The sequence below is a fragment of the Eublepharis macularius genome, chromosome 2, assembly GCF_028583425.1.
Source record: "Eublepharis macularius isolate TG4126 chromosome 2, MPM_Emac_v1.0, whole genome shotgun sequence".
Taxonomy (NCBI): Eukaryota; Metazoa; Chordata; class Lepidosauria; order Squamata; family Eublepharidae; genus Eublepharis; species Eublepharis macularius.
The window spans coordinates 88,364,744-88,387,836 of record NC_072791.1 but is presented as its reverse complement, the minus strand read 5'-3'; positions in this window follow the sequence as shown (position 1 = coordinate 88,387,836).

The window sequence follows — 23,093 nt, the reverse complement described above, 5'->3', positions numbered from 1 at the left end:
ATACGTCCACAGACTCCCCCCGCAATATTTTCTCCTGCGTGGCCGGAGTAAGATGATCGCCCAGGGGCATAGCTGTATCCCCAACCGGGAAAGCCCTATAGGGAACAGCCCCATAATTAGCCCAAGGAGAACCTACATAAGTGCCCCATGGGTTACTTCCACCCACCGGAGGGGCGGGGGAAGAAAGCCAACCAGGAGCCGCAGGCGTCCGGTATGGCCCAGCCTGTTGGGACCACTGTGCCCAATCTGGAATCCTAGCACCCACCCCCATACCTTCCGTGGACTGTCCGTGTGTGTGCGTGTTATGCTGTGGTGCTAGTGAGTCATAGGCCCAAGGCCAGGCAGTGACCTGTTGCGACCCAGAGCACTTACCCTCTGCCTCAGGCAGCTGCACCACCAATGCCAACTGGCCTGCCTCTGCTGGCCAACAGTCCTTGATATCCGCTGATGTTGCCTCATCTGCGGACTCCTCAGCAGCCTGGCCTCCCACGGCGGCCTCAGGAATCCCTGGACCTCTCGAAGTTCCCTCAAGAGCGGACAAACGAGAAAGGATGTCAAAGAGGCAGACTTAGCAGACGCCCGGACAGGTCTCTTACTCGCCTGCCCAGCCGCTGGGGGAGCCCTTGCCTGTTCCAAAGCCGCAATCCACGCTAATACCTCACGCCTTAAGGACCCTTCGTCATCCTCGTCAGAGGACAAGGCAACTGCTTGCCGTTTAAGAGGATGTGGGGCAGGCTGCTTGCCCTTAGAATTACCAACCCCTTTCTTAGGGCCCATCTCAAAAAAGGTAAGATGGTAAGTCTCTCACACCCTGCTGGTACCAAGATAACCCAGCCAAAACCCTCTAACAGGGCGATTCAATTAATAGGCCAGTGCACCTATGCAATTTGAAATATGGCTAATGGCACACAGACCTAAAATGGCTGCCTCACCTCAATAGTATTAGGCCCTCACCAAATGGCCCGCGCCTCCCTCACTGAAGTAATGTAATGGCCGCCAAGCCGGCCGCCCGGCCCTCAAACCTAGCAGGCAGTGAGCAGCAGAAGGGGGGGGGACAAAGTGTTTTTTTCAAAAAAAAAATTAATTCTAATTTATTTATTTATTTAGCTTCGGCTGCTGTAAACAGCCTGTCCTAAGGGGCCCACAAAGACTCCCGAGGAGCGCAACAAAGGGGGGAAGGCCCCGCACAGCCGAAAAGCGGCACACGCGAAGCGCGTGCAAAAGAGAGCAGAAGGCTGCACGGAGCGCACCGCAGCCGTGTCCAAACGGCGGCTGCGTGCAAACGCGGCAAAATGAACGCCGGCCACGGGCAAAAGAGAGCCGCAGGCCGTGCAGAGCGTGCCGCCGCCATGGCCAAATGGCAGCCATGTGCAAACGCGGCAAAACGAATACCTTCCAAAGCCCGGGGGGCGCTTTAAACGCGGTGCCATTCGCGTGCCAACCGCACAATGCTGCGGGCCACTGGGGGCTGAAACCCAAGGGGGGGCACAATATCCCCTCCCTCACCCGGGGCCATTCAATGCGCCGGCCCCTGCAGCGCCGGTACTGTAGCAGCCGCGGCCGGCCTGCGAGCGCGCCAGCCAAAAACCCCTTCCCTACAAACCCAGCCTGCAGAGTGACAGGCTGAACGTCCAAAGGCCTCGTGCCGGAGGAGCGAAGCACGTCTTCCTCCACCCAAGCACGAGGCGAGACTGAGCCCAAGAGGGCGGAGCGGCTGGAGGCAGCCCTTTAGCTCCGCCCTCCCTGAGGCTATGCCGTTACTGCAGGGTCAGGCTCGTCTGCCTCCCTCCTGCCAGGGAGGCAAATGGCTGCCACCATCCCAAGGGGCTTAAGCCCCAGTGCTGGGATGCCAGCATTATCTGAGTCTGATTTGGAGACAAGTCACTCACTCAATAAGTGTTTTTCTTTCTTTCAACAAGTGTTTCCCCCTCCCTCCCACTTTTCTGTTGTTTGATTTGACTTTTCACTTGGTCTCCTTGGTCTCTCTCATTAGTCTGATTCATTAGGGATTTGCAGAAAAGGAAAAAGAAAGTAGGGACAACTGAAAGGGTATATTTGCAAAAACAAATTCCACAATGAAATTATCTAATTATATACTGCTTGGTCATGTAAGGATGTCACCACACATATATATTCCTTATAGAGGGAACAGGGAGAAAATGTGGGATACAGAAGCCAGTTTCTTAAATATGCACACGATCTATTCCATGTTTAGGAGCTCTCAGTTGTCACAACTGAGACATTTCTCTCAGTTTAAAGCTAGCATTGTATAATAGTTATGGTGTTGGGCTAGGACCAGGGATAGCCAGGTTCAAATCCTCATGCTGCCATACTGGGTGACCTTGGGCCAGTCACTCTTTCAGCCTAAACTACCTAACAAGGTTGCTGTGAGAATAGAGGAAAAGGAAATGATGAACACCACCCTGAATTCCTTAGAGAAAGGGTGGGATAAAAATGTACTTAGTGAAAATATTGAAGAGTTTGTTATTCTTTTAACTGATATAAAAATAAACATTGTACAATTAATTAACATATTCAAGAAACAAGAGTAAGGTGAGATTCACTCACTTAGAAGTCATAACGCAGCTAGGAAACAGCTGAAAGCTAACAAAGGCCTGCACAGTGGGAGGTTTGTACTAGCAAACAGCAATTCACACCTGTTAATTACTGCAAACAGTCTTGCAGATTGCATTTCTCCTGACATTTATCCATTGTTTAGAGGCAATCATGATCACCTAAGATCTTTGGTTTGTGATGTAGGACCTTCACATTACTTGCAAATTAGTTCTCTTGTACAAGTCAATAAAGATAGAATGACATTTATCAGAAAGTCCATTAAGCCACTCCAAGAGCATTCTTTTCCATCTCCCACTCAATTACGTAAGAGTTTGAACACAGGAGGACAACATGATCAAACTCTGAATCCATGGGAGTTCACATATGAGACAGGAATGTCTTTCAGAATTGCTAGTAGATTAATATCCTGGACAACCCCAAGCAGACCTGCACTGTTTCACTGAAATCCTTGGGCATGCAGGGACGATGCTTCGATTGCTAATGGAAGTGGTAGTATTTTGAACTATGAATGCTCCTCCCGACACACACAGATGAAATCATTTTTATCTTCAAAAAATTTCTGTATGATTCTGAGCTAGTCTTATAAAACCAAAGAAAATACCACTAATCTACTTTGTACCTAGCAAAACTTTCCTTATGAATGGTATTTCATATGGCTTGCACTGTGAGCCACAAGTTCCTATCCTTTTTCTGAAATAGAAAATATATTTATTATGGGAAATGTATAGTATGTAGTCATTAACCTTAGTAACATCTTAAGAAAGAATTCTCTTAAATGGTATAGCAAATCTAAGCCAAAATAATCTATAATGTTCAGTTTGAATTTTGATTGTCAGGCTCATTTATAAGCTCCAAATCTGCCTTTTTAACACAGATGACCTCAATATTCTGGTCCCCATTTTCTGACTACTAAATCACTATTTTGCTCCCTTCTTTACAATTTCTTGATAAATTTTAGGATGAGATTTTAGACTCAGGGTTCAGATCACTTCCCCTGTGTTCAAATAACACATGTGCTTTGATTCTCACATAGAGGGCAGCAGGATGGACACCCTGGCCCTGGCCTTGGCTGTGTGAGTACGGGGTTTATGTGTGTAAAATGTATACATAGGCTTTGTCCGTATGATTGAGATCATTTGAAAACATGGCATTCCTGATCACAGAACAGAGCCAATGTGAGAACAATACACTGTTCTCACATTCCAGAAATCATGTATAGACAGAGGCAGGGCGAGCATGCTCATTTCCATTTCTCCTCTATGCAAATTAAAATCAATGTGCAAAACATTTGCACAAAGATAGTGTAGGATTAGATAAGAACCTTTGGGATGAAAGAATTGTGATGTTCTTCCTCTTTATGTTTGTGAAATGTTGGGGATTATGGCCATTGTATATCCATCCAAATCTTTGACAGTTATCTCAGACAGAATTACATTTTCTGCCAAATATCTGAGCTATAAAACCCAAGCACGGTATTTGTAAGGGAGCAACTGTGAGCAGGAAAAATCTTCACCTACCTACTTTTCCCCTTGCAACTTCCTCTATACCCACAAATTCTACTTTCTCCAGCTAGAATTCCAGATCTGTTTCCTCCATGAGCACAGCTGGGGAAACTGGAATCAAGAGTGAAGGAAAAGTATCAGAACAGGGGGGTTATAGGAGAAAAGTGGAAGCTAGGAGGAATTAAGCACCCCACTCTTTCCCGTTAAAGTTCTGCTGAAAGTTATCTCCTACTGATGCTGCTTTGCAGCTGAAAAGCCATCAGCCAAGATCTACATTATAGTCCGAATATATAATACTTCCTTAACAGAGTATGAGGAGGTAGCTGGAAATGAGTTCAGTTTAAAAGGTCTGAGAAGGTATGAATACTAAATGTCTTTGTACTGTGCTGGTTAAATCTTCTTGTTTCCTATATATCTTGAAATTGCATATATGCATGTATATTTTCTGATTTATCAGGTTTAGTGGTGAAGTAAATCTCAATTAAGGGTGCCTCTGAATTTTGCAAGCCTGCCTTTTTGATTCAAGAATCTCTGTTTCAATCTTGTTATCCCTCTGAGAATCAAACCCATAAGTCTTTATTTTTGTCCTATTTTATGTTCCTTCATACTGAATAAATACAGGTGATTTTAATGTTGTATCAGTTGTGTATAAGAATCATGTAAATGGTACATGATGTATAAATGGCATAAAGCTGCTTAAAATAAACAAATTCATTAGGAATACCAGCAGAAAAAATGTGTGAAATAAAAAGATTCAAAATGCCAATATATGAAAGGGAAAAAAATAAAGTACAGCATATTAGTAAACCCTCAATTTTAAGTGCAATATTTCTGTGTCTATAGATAAGACTTCCAGAATTCGGCATTCCCAGCTTCCAGCTTGCTGCTTTAAAGCTGGGGGCCATGTTTTGCCGCATCGGCGGAGGAGGAGAAGAGCAACGCCGGCTTTCCCGGGCATCTGGGTATGTGGGGAGAGGCGGAGCCAAGGTTTCTTAAGGCGGCTCCACCTCACTCCCTCCAGCAGTCACTTTTTGCTCAGCAGAGACGCCAGAGTGTTCCCTCTGTGTGGCGGAGGGAGCAGGTGGATTGTGGTGGTAGCGGCGATCGACGGCGGCGATCAGTTGCGGTGGCGGTGAGCATGGAGGAGGCACTCCGAAGAGGCGAGGCATCAGCGCAGCCCGCAACTGACGGTGGTACTTGGGCATTGTGTGCCAAGGCAGCGGTGCTGCGCAGTGGTGGTGGCCGGCTTTGCTGGCCCAGCTGTGTCTGTTGCGCTGTCTTGACAGCGCTGGGGGAAAAGGCGCATGTGAGGCAGGGAGGCGGTGGCCAGGTTGGGGGGGTCTGCCTCTCCTCCAAGCGCTATTGGCTTGCCAATGGGACTTGGCTTTTGGCAGCGTGCCTTGCTAGGGGCTTGGGCTCCGAGGGCATGTGGGCTGGTGGGCTGCTTTGGAGCAGGCTGCCTCTGCCAGCCTGCCTGCTTACGGGCTCCTTTAGCAGCCGAAGTATACCAAGATTTTGGCCTTCTGGGCTCCTGTAGCAGCACCCCCCTCCCCACACGGAAGGTGGCATTTAGGAGGGTGTTGGGCCTACTTAATAGCAGTTCCCACTTGCCAGGCACTGCTGCATTGGGGGTGCACTGGGGCCAAGGGTGGCGGACATCTTGGCCATCAGCCTTGGGTCTTGGCGAGGTGGCCATTTTGGGTGCAGCCCCCTTCCTGTGCCTGGTGGCCTGGTATGCCACCCAAAAAAGGGGGTGGTAAGTCCAAAGGCAAACAGCCAGCCAAACGGCCTGCTCAGCAGCAGCCTGCACCTCCTTCCTCGGATGAGGATGATATGGCAGGTATGCAAGAAATCTTAGAACGTATTGCGGCCCTGGAGCAGGCTAGAGGGTCTCAGGGGCAAGGTGCCAGCAGGGCAAAAAGGCAAAAGGCAGTTAGGGCCACATCAGCAGCGACCTTTAGGCACAAGATTTTGACCCGTCTCTGCCTTGGAAGGTGCAGCCAACACGAGTGGTACCAGCAGCAGTATGGCGCAGGTACTGGAGGGTGAGGACATCGACGTTGGAGTGGAGGAGCTGAGCGGATTACCAGAAGCTAGCCCTGTGGCGGTTGCTGTGGACCCAGTCGAAGGGGAAGGTAAGCCTGGCACCACAGCACAGCACACGTACCCATGGCCATGGGGGCCTTGGGGGCCTTGGGGTCAAGTTTCTACACCTAATGCTGGTGACCTTTCATATGCAGTTGGTAGCCAGCCCAGCACATCTCATGGGGGTGGTCAGTTAGGCACTTGGCCTTCTTGGCCTCAACAAGCTGCACAGGGTCAATATTTGGGGCCAGGACAGGGCGGTCCCAGCATGCCTTGGCAGCCTCTGACGAGTTCACCATGGATGCCTTGGATGTTTGGGCCAGTTTTGTATGGATCTGTCCCTTTTAATGCCTTACCTTTTGGAGACATGGCACTTCCTTTGGATGATCACCTCACCCAGGCTACTAGGGATAAAATCCTCAGGGGGGACTACGTAGATGTCTTTACCCTTCTCTTCAGGGAGCTGGAGAAGAAGGATAAGGACGATCTGGATGATAGGGAAAAGGAGAGGCTCAAGCACCACAGAGTAGATGAACTTGAGCCAACTGTCTCCCAGGTTTCCTTATATATGCTGGGATCATTGTTAGGGCTCAGTCGTGGACAGCTGCCTCCCTGTTCCAGTATCTGGACATAATTTATAAGTGGTATAATGACTTTGCTGGGGCGGCCTGGCTCCAATATGATGAGGAGTTTAGGATGAGGGCCGCCATTAATCCTGGGATGCCTTGGGACAGGATACACCAGCAATTGTGGCTCCAGGTAATGTCACCATCAAAACCAAACATGGGGGACAGCTCGGACAGCGGCCATCTAGTGCATTGTGCAGCTACTAATCCCACTACCTACACCACCACGGGGCAGCCAGTTCAACCCCGTCTGCTCTGCTGGAAGTTTACCTCCCAGGGTGTGTGTAATAGGAAGTTTTGCAAATTTAGGCATGAATGTCTGATCTGTGGGGGTGGGGACATGCCTTTACTGCATGCAAGTGTCAGAAGCCAGGAGGGAAACATGGAGGCAGGGCAGGTGGAAGCTCACAGCAGTTGTCTGTTGGTAAAGGGCCACAGCCCCATAAATCTGAAAGTGCTTAGGCAGCTTTTAGTTCCCTACCCTAGGCGGGAGGATGCATGTTACTTATTGGAAGGGTTCAGGTTTGGGTTTTGCATTCCTTTCAAGGCCCGCGCACCCCTTTCATGGCTGCCAACTTGCGTTCAGTGGCTGGTATGGAAGGGGTGGTTCAGGAAAAAATTGCTAAATAGTGTTCTGAGGGATGGGTGTTGGGCCCCCTTTCGCCCCCCCTGTTGGGTGTGGTTCCTAAAAAGACACCAGGCGAGTTTAGGATCATTCATCACTTGTCTTACCCTAGGGGTGGCTCAGTTAATGATGCCATCCCTGAGCATTTGTGTTATGTCCATTACAGTTTGTTTGACCAGGCGGTTATGCTGGTCTGATGATGTGGAGTTGGTGCGGAGATGGCAAAATGTGACATCAAGTCTGCCTTTCACCTTCTTCCAGTTCATCCACAGGATTTCGAGCTGTTAGGGTTCGCTTTTGAGGGGCAGTATTATATGGACAGGTCTCTACCTATGGGCTGTTCTATCTCATGCACTGCCTTCAAAAGCTTCAGTTCCTTCCTTGAGTGGGCTCTGTGTCACCAGCTGGGCAGCCGGGATGTGGCCCATTACCTGGATGACTTTATTGGGGGGGGGGGGGTGGCAGGATCTGGACAGTGTGCCAGGCTCCTGGCAGGGTTTGTTAGCCTAACTGGGAACTTAGGTGTCCCACTGGCTCATGAAAAGACAGAGGGTCCTGCTACTAGGTTGATATTTCTAGGCACAGAGCTAGATAGATACCATGCAGCAGACATCTCATTTGCCTTTGGAAAAGCTCAGGGACCTTAGAGCACGCCTGGCCACTGTGAAGGGTCAGGCAAAAATTTCTCTTTCGGAGCTCCAGAAGCTCGTAGGCCATTTGAATTTTGTGTGCCGGGTGGTTGCACCTGGTAGGGCATTTTTGCGTCGACTATGTGACTCTCTTGGAGCCCTCCAGTTGCCCCATCATAAGATGAGGATTAATAGAGGTATGCGGGAAGATTTACAGATTTGGGAGCAGTTCCTTGACTCATTTAATGGGGTGACGTTTTGGAGAGGAGATTTGCTATTGGAAACAGAACTTCAGGTGACCACAGACGCCTCTGAGTCCTTGAGTTTTGGAGCTTATTTTAGGGGTCATTGGTGTGCTGAACAATGGCCTACTGACTGGTTTGAGAGGGGCCTTAATCAGGACTTAACCTTTCTGGAGTTATTCCTGATTTTGGTAGCAGTTTACCTCTGGGGTAAGGACCTGGCAAATCACACGGTTCATTTCTGGTGCAATAACCAGGCTGCGGTACAGGTTTTGAATTCCCTTACATCCAAGTCTCCTGCAGTGATGAAGTTAGTTAGGCCGTTCACTCTCTGCTGCTTGCAATTGAACATTTTGTTCAGGGCCAGGCATGTCCCTGGTTTGGACAATGGTGTGGCAGATGCACTGTCTCACTTGTGGATGGAGCGTTTTTGGCTGCTTGTCCCCGAGGCCGACTTACTGCTGGCTCGGATGCCCCAGGAGCTGTGGGAGCTTGGACGATGGAGGCATGCAGGGCAATGCAACTAGCTATGGCGCCTAGCACGATGAGGGCTTACAACCAGTCGGTATGCCAGTTTTCAGGGTTTAGGTGTGAAGCGGGGCTGCATCAGGTATGACTAGTTCCTGTGGAACACCTGATGCAGTTTTGTGTCAATCAACGAGGTATGGGCCCAGCAGTTAAGTCTATCAAGGCACAGTTGTCAGCCCTGGCTTTTGCCAGTAAAGCTAGTGGCCTTTGTGAGGCCACGGGTGATTTTAGAATTCATAAAATGCTTGAGGGTTGGTCCGGAGAAGCAGGGCACCATAGGATGACAGGCAGCCCATTTCCCCTGAGGTCTTACTGGGTTTGAGCTTGGTTTGGGGTTACATTTGCAGTTCTGGTTTTGAGGAAAAGCTGTTTCACACAGCTTCTTTGACTGCCTTTTTTGGTGCCCTGCGGGTAAGTGAGTTAGTGGCTACATCCCTTAAGGATGAGTCCGGGAGGACATTGTCGGTTCATGACATTAAATTTGCAGAGGGAAGTGTCACAATTACTGTGCATTGTTCTAAGACTGATCAGTTGCGGAAGGGAATGGCCATTGTTCTTGGGAGTTGTGACACTAAGAAGATTTGCCCTGTGGATGCTTTACAGCGGTATGTGTTGGCCAGGGGAAATGAGGCCAGGGTGCTGTTTCATCATCGTGATGGAAAACCCCTCACAAAATATCAGTTTTGGGTAGTGACTGGGTGCGTGCTGGCCAAGTTGGGCCTGTCTGGAGTTAAATTTGGAACCCATTCTTTTAGAATTGGAGCAGCCTCTATGGCCACAGCTATGGGTTACCCTGCGTCGGCCATCAAGAAGGTGGGCAGATGGTGGTCTTCCACTTATCGAACATATGTTCACCCCCTTAATAACATGTAGATGTGTATAATGTTTTTTTTCTTTCAGGAGCTGTGCTGTGCCGCAAGAGGCTGAGGATCCTCGTCATTGGGCACAGCATGGTGTTCTGCGCAGTCCACCAGGCCAAAAGGACATCAGTGGGGACCCAGCTAGGTTTGAGTGATCAGGCTATGGTGGAATGGCAGGGCCACCGTGGCCTTACATGGCCAGGCCTGCTGCCACTTTTGTTTGAGGGGAGGTCTTGTCCTCCTCCCCATGTTTTAGTCATTCATCTGGGGGGGAATGACCTTTGTTTAATGGAGGGTAGAGCCCTCTCTGTCCAAGCCGAGGTGGATTTATGTGCGGTTAGCCAGTGCTGGCCTTGGGTGTTGATCCTGTGGTCTTCCATGCTCCCGCATCGGGTTTGGTGGGAAGCTTGGGATCCAAAAGCGATCAAGAGGGCACGACCAAAGGCCAATCGAGCCCTGTTCAGAGCTGTGGAGGGTGGTTTAGGGATTTATTTGCCCCACCCACAAATTCGAGCTGAATTTGTTTACCTCTACCGAGGGGATGAGGTTCACCTTTCGGTGAAGGGCAACAGCACTTTTCTTAATGACCCGTGGCAAGGGCTTAGGCTGATGGTTGACCACCTGTGGGGCGCAAGGGCATAAACAGAGGCTTGGCCCTAGCCGTGGCAGGAAAGGGTTTGGAAAAATTAGCAGGATGGTGAGCACCCTTGGCACGTCCCCATTTGAAGGGGAAGTGGGGTCTGTCAGGATCTCTGGTATTGTTTGATGGCTGCCAGCAGAGAGGGAAGACTGCCATGTGGGGCCTCCTATACAAGTACGGCCCCTCATGTTTGATGGCAGGGGGGCCATTCGGCTTGGTTGAGGTTCCATACGCCTGGCTGACTGGGTGCCAACCATACCTTGGATGGCTTGCCCTTGGGGCAGAGGGGCTCGCCCAGACAGGTCAGGGCAGAGGTCCATGAGTGACCCCAAGGCCTGACCTGTACCGCTTAGTTAGGCCCTTGCTGTTATGTTCTGTTCATGCTGTTGTCAAAATAAATGATCTTTAGTACCCAACAATTGCTTCTGCCTCTTTATTCTGCCTGGGGTGGCAATCAGGGTTTTCTTAAAATGATATTAATATGACAACATTAACAAAGTCATATTGTACAGCAGCCTGTAAGTCTTGTTCTAGAACAAAGGCCATGTCATCCTAAGAGTAAAACCATAAACTATTGATTCCTTATCACTGTAAATGTAAGTGAATTCTCTTGATACATTAAGTACATCCCTATTTTACATAGCACAGTGGTTAAGTGGTTTGGTTGCAAATCAGCACTCTACAGGCGCAAATCCCACTAATGCCATGAGCTCAGTAGGTGGCCTTGGGTAAGCTATTCCCTCAGCCTCAGCTCGCCAGGTGTATTGTGGGGATAATAATAACACTAACTTGTTCACCACTGTGGGTGAGGCACTAATCTGTCTAGAAGAGTGGACAGTTGTGCACAGTAATTATTATTTAACTGAAAGGAATATCTAAGGAGAAATTATGATATATAAAAAGCACACAAAGTTTGAGTGTAGTTTGCCCTTACATTAGCTGTGGTTGCCAAATTGAACCCAATTTGTCATTGGTTAGCATGGCAGTTAAAAAGTGTTCAGCTGTGATTCAGTTGTACCTGTTTCTTATGTGTTTTTAGCAGTGGATACAGCTCCTAGATTAGACAAGCTTTAAGTAGTGAACAAAAACGCAAACAAACAGGAAAGTCTTCCTCCCAAAGACACACAATAAACAGAGAGCCACCAGGCTCAAGGAAGAACACCAAGGGGCACCAATATGAAAACTTCCGTTATTAATCCCAAATATCCATACAATAATACAATTCAATGTGAATGCAATACAAAATGAATGCAATACAAGGGGCCAATAAAAGGCAAGATCAATACATCCGTAACGAGGCTTAAATAAGCCCATATGCCGGCAGTCCGTAAATAAGTCCAACCGGCTAAACCGGGGAAAGGCAGTCAACACAATGCATCTGCCAAACTGAATTGCAGAAAAAAAGGGTGTGGGCGACGAGTTGGGTCGACCTGTTCACTGCTCGTTTCAGAAGTACATTCTTCTTTCTTCAGGCCAAAATTGACAAGGAACCGCTCTGCATCTTCCAGTTCAAATCCTAACGGTAAGTCTAACGACCTGCTGTGTATTATCACTGATTGGAAGGAGAAAGCCTTGCTGTGAGCACATTAAGTTGGAGATTGTGACTTCGGATGTTATGTATATAAAGGAGGCTGAGAAGAAGGGAATCCGAAACGAGCAGTTTTAGCTGGCAGGCTCGTATTTATGGAATGAGTTATTGTAATATTGTAACACTGTATGAAATTGTGTATATCTTTGCATTTGGATCATGATAGTGTAATTAAATTTTGATATATATAGTATACAGTTGAGGGGTTCCTGGGAGTTTTCCCTTTGTATCTTGGAAGGAAGACCTGCCAATCAAGGTAAGTTGGGATTCGATTTGGGTTTCCAGGGCGACAGAGGGAGTACAGATAGAGTTCAGGCATTCCCCCAGCTCCATTTCCAAGGGAATTGATTGATGGTGCCTGACTGTCTGGCTTCATGAACTGCGGGTGAACACACCGAACTGGGCTTCCAATGAATGCTGGTTCATTGGCCATGGACCCTCACAAACCACTGGTTCGCAAACAGACAATTAGGTGGTTCATGGGTTTTTTTGGTTTGTAATGTGGTTCGTGCCCATGTCTAATGCCGATCACCACCTTGGGGGTCAGGTAGCAATTTTCCACAGGCCAGTTTAGCTAGGGATCCTGGAAGTGCTTTGCCATCTTCTGGGCATGGAGCGGGGATCACTGGGACAGTCGGGGGGGAGGGTAGTTGTGAATTTCCTGCATTGTGCAGGAGGTTGGACTAGATCACCCTAGAGGTCCCTTCCAGCCCTTTGATTCTATGATTCTGCCTGCTTGCCTGCTTGTGGGCGATGGAGAAGACTGGCAGCAAGAATGCCCCATTTTGCAGCAGAACTCTGAGTATCGAAAGGAAGGATTCGGACAGAGGTACTAAAATGAATAAGAACGTCCATTGAACTTCTCTGGGGCTGGAATGATGACGGCCAGAGTGGAATGACAGTCCCAGGCATCATCATTGCAGCCCCAAAGCTGGAGCCATCATTCTACTCTAGGGGGCCATCATTCTAGCTCCAGAGCACAATTCTCTAAGACCTTTCCACATTTTCATTGCAACTTTTTGGTACTCTAGTTTATTTCAATGGAGCCAATGCAAGTCAATTGGCATTTGTGGCTCCCATTATATTTAATGGGCCTTCAAGCCTCTCCCATTGTTTTCAGTGGGCATTCTTGTCATTCGTTTTAGGACCTCCTGGATTTGGATTCACCCCTCATTGTGGGAAGTTGAGAACAAAATTACAAAGAACAAGGAAAACATGGAACAAACAGGCAACAGCAGAATGCAAAGGTAATAAGTTATTGGGACTATACAAAAAAAAAGTGAACATGAAGCAGGATTGTTTTTTGTACTTGTCGCAGCACTCTTCTACATGGGAACAACCCACTACTGCTGTTCCACCCATTGACACTCGATTTCTAAGGGTCCATTTTTGTTGTGTTTGTGTGTGTTATTGTGCTTGAGAAAAACTCAGCGGCTTAATCATTTAGATTAGGAGGGGGACTAATGGTTGATGCTGTTTTTGGTGAAGCATGAAAACAGCTGCCCCAGAGCCTCTTTTGTTCCCCATCCCTGAAAAGAATAGCATGTGTTTACACATGTGGGGCCAATGCAAGTTCAATGGATGGAAACAAAAAAATGGATCAGTTCCAAGCCGGGACCGACTGACCAAGAACAAACCAGTAATGAAACAGGATTATTCCAGAATCCCTAGAACTGAAATTGAAACAGTAACTTTCTTGATGCATGCTCATAACAGCAATACATTATAAATAATATGTGAGTGATATAAAAAGCAATCAAAATTTTTCAAGGGACCGTAAGAATTTATCACCCTTTCCACATTATTTTTCTAATTCCTTTAGTTTCCCCTGAAAGCAACATCTGCAATGCACCACTCTCTGTGGCATACTGCAGACTGAACAGCTTAGGTTGACTTGTGCAGAATGTGATGGTAGTTGATGTTCTTTTCCTTAGAAAGGAGATTGGACTTGAAAACCTCTTTGGCCCTTTCCAATTCTATGAATCAGAATACAAAGTAGGAAAGAAAGAACATGATCCAAGAACTTGAAACTCTAGCTACTACAAGTTGTTTTGTAATAAACTTGAATATCAAAGAATAGATAACTGAGACCCAAGCTACAAGTGACGAATGACACTTGCCTGGCAAGTGAACAGACTCACGTGTATTCCTCCCTGTTCACTTGCCATTCACTTGCTCTCCAAGTGGAGTGAATGGCAAGTGAGCAGGGAGGAATACACGTGAGTCTGTTCACTTGCCAGGCAAGTGTCATTCGTCACTTGTAGCTTGGCTCTTAGTTGTGTTATGATTGTATTTGGACTTCTTTTGTCAGACAGAGTTATAAATATGTTGTCAGGGCCTGTCACTGCCGCCACTGGGTGGGGCACTGGCTGGGCCGGCCCTGATGTCAGAGGGACACCAGGGATGCTGCAGGACCATGCTCTATGGAAGGAGGGGCGGTATACATCACCCTGACTCCCTCTCAGTCCACTCGCTGGCCTGCTCAACCTGGCCTGCTTACCCTCTGCGTCCTCCATCATCTCCTTCTCCCAGAACTCTCCTCCAAGCCTCCACTCTCACACTGCTTTGCTCTCACTCCACACCATCACTCCTTACTCACACACACCACCCCAGAGCTCTTCCCAGCCAGCTTTTATAGGGCTATCTCTCACTACCCCGCCTCCTTGCAGGTCCTGCCTGCCAGGCCACGCCCCTCTCTGGCCTCCCAGCATTGCCCTGGGCTGTCTCAAGCTGTTGCAGCAGGGGTAGCTGTCTGGATCAGTAACAGCTGCATCACGTTGGCTGGCTGCTGGGCCTCTCTGGCTGAGCTGATTACTGAAGGTAGGCCCAGCTGTGGCCCCTTGGCTGGCTGCCCAGCTCTTCCCACAGAATGCCTTCAGCAGCTCCACCTGAAGGGGCTGGTTTCTGAGCGTCTCCTGAGCCAGGTCGCTGTCTTCAACCTGAGGTGGAGGCTGGGGCGTGGCTCTGAGTTGCTGTGGCTGCTTCTCCTCCTTGGCAGGTAAGGGCTCTGTTTGGGCTGCTGCTGGGTCCCTATTCTTCCTGCCTCTGCCCTCTCCCTCTGTCCTGCTCAGCCCTCTATCCTCTCCCTGGAGGGTGGGACTAGCTTGCCTCTCCCTGCCTCCTCTAGCTCTCTGGGGCCTTGGCCCTTTGCCCTCCTCCCCTGGTGTAGGCAGGTTCTGGCCCTGGCTGCTGGCTGAGCCGGCAGGACTGCTGTCTTCTGGCTGCCTCCCCCTGCTTCCTCCTGTCGAGGCCGGGGGTTGTGCCTCAGACCCCAGACATACATCATCACGAACTCCTTATGAGTCATCATGGCATCTTCCAAACTTGTTTAACACCAGGATAGCTTTAATTTCCACTGTCCTCTGTAACCTATTTTCTTTAGTGTTTTTAAAGAGAAAGAGACAAGTGATTTCTTCTTTTGTCGTAGCTATGACACCAACATGTTTTCTTTCAGTAACTTAAAGTCTTTGGATGACAGTTCAAAGCTGTCAGTTCCTGCAGAAGAGTCTCATAGAATGCTAACAAGAGGGAAAAAAACCCTGCTCTTAGAGATGAGTCAAGGTTGACTCAGCCTTCCATCCTTCCAAGGTCGATAAAATGAGTACCCAGTTTCCTGGGGGTAAAATGTAGATGACTGGGGAAGGCAATGGCAAACCACCCCACAAAAAGTCTGCCAAGAAAACATCATGATGCGACGTCCCCCCATGCGTCAGTAATGACTTGGTGCTTGCACAGGGGACTACCTTTACCTTTTTTTAGAGAAGAGTACAGAGGAAGTAAGGTCAAGTCTGTCTTTGAAACACAGAGCCATAGCTAATTCAGTCATCAACTTATTTTCCGTGGCAGAAGGCAGTTAATGAAGTTAATTTCCTTGTATAATTCTGAAATTTGACGTTTCATTCCATAAACAATTGGTAGGCTCTCTCTCTCTCTCTCTCTCCTTCCTTCCTTCCTTCCTTTTTTGTACTTAAAAAGTTGCAATACCTTTGCAACGAATTTGGCATTAGCATCCTCTCTCTTCAATCAGTTGAAGTCATTTAATTAGGAAATGGGAAAGAGTAGTGTAGAGAGAAGAGACTGCAGCATTTAAACAATAAGGAAGTCATGGTTTGAGAACTAGTGTCTAAGTTGGTTAGTAAATTTGGAGCTTACTGGGGAAGGCTCCAGCTGGTATCTGAATAGGCTATTCCCTAAACTGGTGAGTTCATTACACAGTCTCATTAACTTTTAGTACAGGTCTTCTCTGCAGTGGGTGTGGAAGAAAATGCAGTGAAACAGCCCTCATATACAAGTACCACAAGAACCAAGTCAAAAATAATGGAGAGAGGAGACACCCCACCAAATGATAAAACATGATTTTCTTAGAAATTCCTGATGCTCTGCGTTTATAATAATAGGTCGCTTGTTTTAACATAAAACTAGAAAATAAAACATTCCTTTTCTTCTACTTAATGCAAATTATAGGTGTGGCCATTTAAAGTATGTGATTCTTTCAAATGAGCTATTTATTGCTAAAAGATCAAGTTTCATGAGCGTCCATCTTTTATGACTTTCTTTTCTATTATATCATTTATGAAACTCACTATTATTACATGATAACTCATGGGGGTGAATAGTGATATTCTATACATTATAAAATTTCAAGTAATCACATTTGATTATAGGAAATGTGCATATTTGATAAAATTATTCTTTCTGCCTTCTTTCTTCTGGCCTGTGACTAGCATTTCCAACCTATTACCCCTTTTTAGCATTAATTGGTCTTTTGAAATAACATTTTGAGAACAAGAAGGCCTGCCCTGCTTCTTATTCCTAAGATACTTCCAAATGTCACAAAATAACATTTATCTGCCAATTCAACAGAGAACTTAGCAGACCTAGTTTCATGTCATCTGAAAATGTTTTTTTCCATTATGGGTGTGCATTCTGGAATTTCCAATTTGAAAATACTGTGATTTTCCAGAATGGCTCCACAAATTGGAGATTCTTAGGCATTGCAAAACATTTTTTTAAAAAATCCACAAGTTTTTTGAGTGTGTGATGAGTACTTACCATCAGCAGCAGCAGGTGTCTTTTTTTTTTTTTTTGATTTGCGGAATTTCCTAGGCAGTTGTGTGGAGAAGGCAGCTTCTGGCTAGCATAAGCTGCAGTTCTGGCTCAGTCCTTCTCCTTCCCTCCCTCCTTTTTGGGGACAGGCACTTTTTCCCTCTGGAAGTAGGATAGCAGGGAGCAACTTGTTCAGGGGCCCATAGAATTGGACTCTTTGGCCTAATTTGCTGACCTGCTGTACATATTACTTTTATCATACTGCTCTTTCATGTTCCTTTTTTTAAAAAAAAAAATACGTATTTGTGCAAAGCTTCTTTCTTTGCTTTGCACAAATAAATTGCTGATTCATGTTCCTGAAGCTGGCATGGAAAGGCTCCAAGAGGTGTCACCAGCCAGTTGAGAAAACACAAGCAGGGTCCTGCAAGAATCACATGGGGTGGGCTTCTCGTTCTGTCTTCCCCCAGCTTCACTGCCTCAACAATGGTGGCAGTGGCCCCAACTAGGGAAATCTGGAAAGATAAGATGGCAGAATATGCAGCGATGGCAAAACTGACAAGCTATTTAATCAGAAGACCAGTGAGAGAATTTGAAGAGAAATGGGGGAATTATTTTACTTACAAAGGATAAAATGCATAAAATGTTTTAGTTTTAGAAATTTGAACAAGATTGTATATATTGTTATAGATTGAATATAAGATTAGGATATGATAAGATGGAAAATGGTTAAATATTAATGATGATATTTGATACAGAAACTTTGGCATAAAGTTAAGATAAATAGAAATGATCTGTATAGAAGCATTAGTCCATATTAAGATATAGCACTAAGAATGTACATGGATACCACGCGTTTTGACCTTTAGTTGATCCAAAATCGAACACTGAGTAGGAAAAAGAATGTATTTAGTTTGTGAAGGTAAACGTGAAAATGTACAGAAGCTGATAAACTCTGATTAAGATATGTTTTGTGTACTTTGTATTTTAATAACTCTTGTAGTGCAAAATCTTACTGTTCCTTTGACCCTGTTATCCCCCTTTTTTCTGTACCCCTCTTTGTTCTGAAAAAAACACCAAAATAAAATTAAAAAAAAAAACAATGGTGGCAGTGGCAACAACTTCCCCAGACTGCTCTCCCAGTGCTTTACCACTTCTGCAGTGGCTCCAGATCTCTCTGCCCCTCCCCTGGCAGCTTGGTGCTTCAGCAGTGTTGGCAACTAGACATGGGCCCGATCCAAAAAAAAATTCCGATTCAGCCATTCGTGGATCTGGGCTGCTGCCGAACAACGCAGGCCACCGATTCTAAATGATCAACTCTCGTTTCTGGTCCATAATTGGGAATCGGGGAGGCCAGCGCCCAGAGCAACCGTAGTCAGGCTCTTGCGTGCACGTGCTCCTGAGTTGCCCCTGCCCACACAGCGCGCTGCGGAGCTGGCAGCAGTGCGAGTGGCTTGGAGGCTGCCCGCGCCGTTCACCTGCCCCGCAAGACAAGGGGCGGCTGGCTTGCCCGCGCACCCCTTGTCTGGGGGAAAGGCGAACGGCTCAGGAGGCCTCCCAGCCACCCACACTGCTTTTTGCCTTTTGCCTTTCCCCAGGACAAGGGGAGGACGGCTTGCCCATGTGCCCCTTGGCCTGGGGAAAGGCGAACGGCGCAGGCGGCCTCCCAGCCACCCGTACTGCCTTTTGCCTTTCCCTAGGACAAGGGGCGGCCGGCTTGCCCATGCGCCCCTTGTCCTGGGGAAAGGCAAACAGTGCAGGCAGCCTCCCAGCCTCCCACACTGCCTTTTGCCTTTCCTTTTTGCCCACCCCCTTCCCCCTCCCTCCCCTGGGTTGCTGCTCCATTTGGAAGGAAGCCTGCTAATCAAGGAAAGCTGGGCTTCCATTCGTGTTTTGAGGGCGACAGAAGGAGGGCAAACACAGCTCATTTCCCTGACTTCGTTGCCCCGGGAATAAATTACTAGCGCAAGAGTGTCTGCAATTCCAAACAGAAACTGACCCATCTGATCAAGTCCCGAACATGCTAACTCCCGACCGCTGGATCAGTTGCCATGGACAGAACCGATTAGCTGAGTCACGATGGAGCAAACGCCAAAATCGGGGAGTTTTTGAAATCGTAATTCAGATCGTGCCCATCTCTATTGGAAACCCTACTCAGCTGCCACAATATCCATAATAGGATGTATACAAGCTTTTATTAATTAGATGCTAGCATCATATTCCCTGAAGGGCTTTTATTTGTGACTGGAGTCGGGTACAAACCGAAATACAAACCAAAGTTCATCATGAACCGGGCTGGTCCTTGGTTCGTGAACTGGCAGTTTGTGGGAGCTCATTTCTCATGAATTGTGATGAATTTTAGCCCAATTCGTTTGGTTCACATTTAGGTTTGTCACTGCAGACAGCCTGTCACCAATCAATCAGTTTCATAGGCAATGGTGGGATGGGCTCTCTGCAGATGTTCTGCTGACCTGGAAGTGATATTTTCACAGACTGAATGAACCAGTTTGCAAACCAGGGAATGTTCATGGAAGTTTGTGGTTTATGAAACATGATGAACCACAAACCGCACAGTTCAGAATTTTCCTGGTTCATGTCCATCTCTGTGACCCTTATAATGTGGTACTCAATAGTAAGGTGATTAGAAGTCTCTTTCCCCCCACTATTTTGACAGGACAGACAGTGCATTGTTGGAACAGTGCAACCAAAGATTTATTTACAGGAAAGAAATTGTAGAAACAGTTGAAGATATAGAGTGTAATGAATAATAAGCACACTCCCCAGAGGTTATTTTTTTCCACACTGCGAGTTAACTGATTGAATCCGAGCCTATGTTAACAATACAAATGCTGACAGGAGAAATTAATGCTTTTTCCCCAGAAAAGGATACTCAGCATGTAAGGTTCCTTTGTAACCACTTTACCATGTTTTCAGGATTCTTATCAAGTACAAAGCTGCACTTTTAAACCTTCAGATAATCTAGTCCCAGTACCGATGCTCAAAAAATTAGATTTTGGATGGGCTCTTTACAGGGTGCTTCTTTAATTCCTTAAAACAAGGTTCCTACCCTACCGTACCCCAAAATCCTAACTAAAAAGCCCCAAAGAGAAGCCTAACTCAGCTTATTCTCTTATCCAGAGCTACAAAAAGCACTATTCAAAGAAAAAGTATCAAAGCTTCCCTTTTAAAATTGAAATGGCTCAGTCCCCCTCCCAACCAGTGAAGTTCCAGGGACTCTGATTGACTAGCCACTCTCTATGACTTGCTTGATGGCAAATTTTCCTGGAGTGGTTCAGAGGCCTGGAGTTAGGCAGAATTTGGGGGCTGATTGCCACAATTCTTTCTCATAATAGTTGTTTGGGAAATATTTAAGAGTTGTGAACACATCTATTTGACTTTGTAATAACTTGTATCATTGTTCTTAATTATTCTGCATTTTTTATTATTAATCCTTTGGTCTCATTTTCTCACTGAGGTAGTCTTGTTACCATCACACTGCAGCGGAGAATTTCCCCTGACTTTTTTTTAAAAATGAGGTGAACTTTTGTATAAAGGAAAATGCAGTAATGATATTGTCCTAGATACAGGTCAATAAAAACTTCCCTTAGATATGGAGAAAGCTGAAAAAGCAATTCTGGTTTTGGCCTCTGTGGAGAAATTAGTTCTCTAAGAAGGACAGCCATGTTTGTAACAATTTTAGAACAAATGTTCTTGTTGTTTCTTTGTAAAGTGCCTTTATTTAGAAGTCTGATTTTGCTACCCATTTTTCAGAGATGAAAGTTACTAAAATCAGTAAAAAAACTGACCGGAAATTATACAAAGAGTACATTATTTCAAGACACCTTCTGCTCCAAGGAAATGACAACCACTAGAGTTGAACCACTCTCGTTGAATAGTTTTGAGAAATGGAGAAAAAAAACCAACTATTAACAACACTTGCATTGACAGTTTAATATGTTTAATAAACTACTAATATTTAGTAGTATATCTTAAAACTGGATTTATGTTTTGAGAATATTTAAATCCATTCAGTGGGTTGGGCCCAAACTAAATTTTTCATCAGCAGAATGGAACATTCCTGCCTCCCCTTTCCAACTGCAGCCCAGTGGACTTCATGAACTGTTGCCCCTGAGGGATAGCTCTCCTCCAATGAAAAGCATGACTGGAGCGTACAGTAAGAAGGAGAGATCAGTAGAAATTGCCAGTTTTGCTTGGATCCAACCCACTGTCAGTTCACAGAAATATCCAAGGAAGATCAATATAGATTACTGGTCCCACTCCACCTTAGAGACACAAATTCACCTTTTTTGGAAATCATAACGATTGGCATTGCTTCCATCTTAATTTAACCTGCTGTCAGAGCCTGCTTATTTGTCATAAGCTCCAGGAATTTCTGGAGTTAGCAACAAACAAAATGAGCAGTCAGTGGGAAAGAAAAATCAAGATAAAAAATATTGGCAGAAAACTCAGAAAAGCTTAAGTATTTGTTTATAGCAGAACCATTTTATTTGCAATTTTATTAAATGTTCATTAGAATCTCTGTAAAGAAAAGTGAAGTGAAATGTTCTAAATAAATAAATTCATATGAAGTGTTCCTGCATTAGATTCATGTTCCTACTACAAAGGGAATATGAAAACTTTGAAAGTCTGACTTCATATGATAGTATAAGTACAAAGAGAGAGTTGTGTGATACATAGATTTTGTTCTGAGTCTAGAATGAATTTTCTATGGTAGTACAAGAGATGGCTACCACAAACTATTGAGAAGTCCTTGAGCTGTCTTGTAAAATGAAAGGCTTTCATAATGCTTTGGATGAAGCTACATGTTACATCATTTTGCAAGAACATGGTCACGATTACATATATCTCAGCCATGTTTTTTCTTGAGAGAAAAGATTGTTGGTCAGAACAGATGAAGGGCATGGAGCTGTGCTGCATAAAAATCACAGAATACATGCCAATGCCACAATTCAGGAGGAGCAATCACAGACCATTCTAAGGGAGACTTCTTGAACTGTTATTTTTATTTTGTGCCTTCATGATCTAGGACTTTTAGGGAAAAACTAGTTAGAAAACTAAAGAGATGTAGGTTTCAATAGTCTAGGTTCCCATAAATGCACACAAATATTATCTACCTCTTTCACACACTGAGGGCCAAGCTACAAGTGACAAATGACACTTGAACGGCAAGTGTATTTCTCCCTGTTCACTTGCGCTCCACTCAATCCACTTGCTGTTCAAGTGTCATTCGTCACTTGTAGCTTGGCCCTGAGTCCTCTGTCCTGCTCATCCAATGTAAATCTTAGGCATTCTAGAACTCTGCCATGGATTACAGAATAGATTCTTTATGATTATATAGTCTCTCTCCTCCTCCACCATGTCAGATTCACTCATCTAAATAGGGCTTTTTGCAGGTACTACTCTGCAAAAGGGGAAAATGAACAACTGCCCGACATGAACATTCTCTTGTGGAATGGCCTGTCTGATGATGTTAGGAAAGCTCACACTCTCTGGGTTTCCACAAATTATGCAAAACAGAATTGTTCAGGAAGGCATTTTTATGCAGGTAGGGGGGCTGTATTGTGCTGAAATGGTTCAGAGAGACGCTTCAGAAAAAGGATAGTGATTGTAGACTATTCTTCTGTGAACTGAATATTGCTTTAACCAATTGCATTTTTATGGGATATTCCAGCTGTAGTTCATGTTGGCTTGCACTACATATTCTGCCTCAAGTCTCACTGAAAAAGTCAAACTATAAATAACATAAATAAGTCCAGATATTTTTGTTACTTCTACATGTGGTTGATTTCTATTAACACAAATTGTTTAAAAGGGGGAAAGGAAAATATATAGCAAGCCAGCAATGATAGTTTCTCTATCTACATACAATTTTAGATGTAAGCTGAATTGTTGTTTTGGTACAAAACTTGCTACAGCCCTCCATCATGAAATGAGATCTTTGACCAATCTAACAAACCTCTGAATTTGGTTTAGAAATTTGAAATGTTTTTCTCAGCTCAGACTTTTGTTAGGTGTTCTTTTCCATGGAGGAGTGTGTGATCATGATCTTGCATCACACAACTGATGTAATTTGAAACATGGATTCTCCTACGCAAATGTTCATACATTGGCAATCCAGACTTATCTG